This window comes from Lotus japonicus, chromosome 1 (assembly GCF_012489685.1).
Source record: "Lotus japonicus ecotype B-129 chromosome 1, LjGifu_v1.2".
NCBI lineage: Eukaryota > Viridiplantae > Streptophyta > Magnoliopsida > Fabales > Fabaceae > Lotus > Lotus japonicus.
The window spans coordinates 31,197,713-31,200,636 of record NC_080041.1 but is presented as its reverse complement, the minus strand read 5'-3'; the positions used below and the strand labels follow the sequence as shown (position 1 = coordinate 31,200,636).

The window sequence follows — 2,924 nt, the reverse complement described above, 5'->3', positions numbered from 1 at the left end:
CTTCCTTCTCTTACTGAGGATATCTTTCATGAACTTAGCATAGATTGGCATTTGCTCCAAGGCTTCAGAAAAAGGGATATTAATATGGAGTTTCTTAAAAACCTCCAAGAACTTAGAAAATTGCTTATCCAAATTTTTCTTCACCAAAGCCTTGGGAAATGGAATCTTGCGGAGCTCAGGGATATGAGTGTTTACAACCCTAGTCCTAGTGGGCTATCTAGCTCTTTCCTCCATAACACCCTCATCTCTTTCTACCTCAGCTTCCTCATTTTTCTCTCCCTCAACTTTTTTCTCTGGCTCATGTAATACTTTTCCACTCCTAGTAGAAACAACAACAGTATTTTCTTGCTCAGTTAAAGTTAAAGTTTCAGAAGAGAACTTACCTTGGTGATTTTCGGACATTTGTTTCGCTAGCTGTCCCAATTGACTCACCAAGCTCTTTATGGCCAACTCGTGGCACGTGTAATTGCTCGCTAAATGATCAATAAATCCTTCAATCAGCTCTTCAAGACTCTTCTTGCCAACCGTCTTAACAACAATTTGCGGCTGGTCAAGAGGACCTTGTTCTGAGGTTGGAGCTTTTCCTCCTTGAGTCAATGTTCTGACCTTGCTAACATCATCATTGACAGTACACTGGTTACTATCATGAGATTCACCACAAAAGTTGCACTCCAAACAAGTTACTCTTGCTCCAATTGACTTGGTATCCTGTATATGTTTCCGGATTTCCGCTACTTCCTCGGAGAGTTTCTTGTTGGAGGCTATGAGCTTGTCATAAGTTTCCACATCAAAAGAACTTCTTCGGATTTGGTGTTCATTCTCGGAGTTCATGGCTCTCATCGCCATTTTCTCTATCAAATCATACCCCGCTTGTGGGGGAAGAGCATCAAACTCCCCACTTGAAGCCGCATCTAAGCCAAACCTTGATGAGTATAACAAACCATCATAGAACTTTGCAACACATTCAGCTTGGGTGAGATTGTGTTGAGGACATTTCCTCAAAAGCTTCTTGAAACGCTCCCAAGCCTCATAAAGATTTTCATATGTGGATTGTGCGAAAGTCATGATGTCATTCTTCAATTTCCTCAAAAGGGACCTTGGGAAGAACCTCGTTGTGAACTTTTCTGCAAGGTCTTCCCAAGTAGTGAGACTCCCTTGAGGTTGTGAATTTAGCCAATCCTCTGCTGCGTCCTTCAAAGAGATTGGAAATAGGCTCAACCGAATTACTTCCGAAGGAACATTCATCACCCGATAAGTGTTGCAATTACGGATGAACCTTTCCATATGAGCATGAGGATCTTCCGAGGAACCTCCACCATATTGGCTTTGGCTCACCATGTTGATGAATGCCGGTCTCAACTCAAAGTTCCCCACTCCTTCGGGAATGACAATACTTCCGGGATAGTCAAAGCTCATGGACCCCAAAGTTAGTTCCCGAAGAGTTCGGTTGGCATTCTCAACTTCTTGTTCACGCAAACGGAGGGTGATACTCTCTTGGATTCTTGCCTCAATATGGGCTTGCATCTCCTCCTCCGTCATATGGCCACCCATGACGGTGTCTCTTGTGAGAGTAGCCTGAAAGTTTGACACTAAACAGAGAAAGATTAGTAGCACCAATTCTAGACAAGTTCAAAACTTAAAACAAAACCACAAACTAGAAACTTAAACCAAAAATCGCAAAACAATTCCCCGGCAACGACGCCAAAAACTTGTTGGTTCTTCTGCAAGTGCAAAGAATCTACCCGGTTTTAAATTATCGAACCTCAAGGAATTAGATTGCAAATCGAATTAAAGATTCAAGTTCAAGGTTGAAAGCCAAGTAAAATTCTGTTTTAATGATTGGTTGTTTCTTGAGTTTGTAGAAAGACAAGTGATCAAGTAATAAAGCGATTGAAATTCAGAGATGAGATTGCCTTGGGTTCTTGCTCAACAAATTCAATTTTAGCAAACCTTCCTATTCAATAAATCCTGAGTCTCTCCTTGATGTTCTAGCCTAGATAGTCATCTCTCGATGCCTCGTAAAGAAAACCCTTTCTAATCAAAAGATAGATTAAATTTCTTGATAACCTAAACATTTGTTAGAAGCACTAAGCATGCAATTCAGGCCAGCAAACCTCAACCCTTCCTCTATTCCTAGCAGCATGTATAGAAGAGGTAATCTCACAACAAGTCTCAATTCTATAACAAACTATCGTTATGATTATAGAAAAGTAAAAAGCTAGCATGCATTCAAGCTTGAAAGATAAAGCATAGGAGTGAGATTCAAGGGTTTACTCAGAACAACATGAATAGAAAACGAATGAAAGCTAAAACATCCAAAGTCTTACAAAGAACCCAAAGCAAAAGGGGTTTTAGCCAAGCATGGCTATGGAATCCATACAAGAAAATAAAGATGAAACCTGAAACATACGGCTTAGGGAAAGCTCCTCAAGCTCCAGAACTCAAACCCTCTCTTCTAACTTATGAAAATATGAAAAAAATGACAAAAGGTCCTAAGAGAAATGTCTAAAAACCAATTTATAGGCAAAACAGTCGAGTATGGGCGCTCAGGCGCCAATTCAAAGCGCCTGAGCGCCAATTCCAGCCAAAAACATGCTCTCGGGAGGTCAATTGGCGCCTAGGCGCCAATTCCCAGCGCCTAGGCGCTTAAGCTCGCTGGAAAAGACTTTTTAGCTTCTTGAAACTCCTCTTTCAAGCCACTTTAAGTCCTCCTTCAATTCCATGCTTCTTGGCCTTCTTTCAACTTCAGTTTCTGATCTGCAAACTTAACCAACAAGCCAAGGAAAATTCCAGAAGCTCAAAGAGCTTATTAGCACAAGAGATCCTTCAATTAACACAATAAAACCATGCAAGTCCTAAACTTACTTAAAATGCAAGAAAACTCCCTATAAAACTACAAAATTACCAAAACGAAGTAAAGACTC

The 2,924-nt window shown here is 40.7% G+C and overlaps 1 non-coding gene across 1 annotated transcript; it reads left to right on the top strand.

Moving 5' to 3' along the window:
- The first annotated feature begins 976 nt into the window (after positions 1-976).
- Positions 977-1,083, top strand: LOC130734815 (small nucleolar RNA R71). The gene has a single exon (XR_009018156.1). It is a non-coding gene; the product is annotated as a small nucleolar RNA R71 (small nucleolar RNA).
- Positions 1,084-2,924: the final 1,841 nt, after the last annotated feature.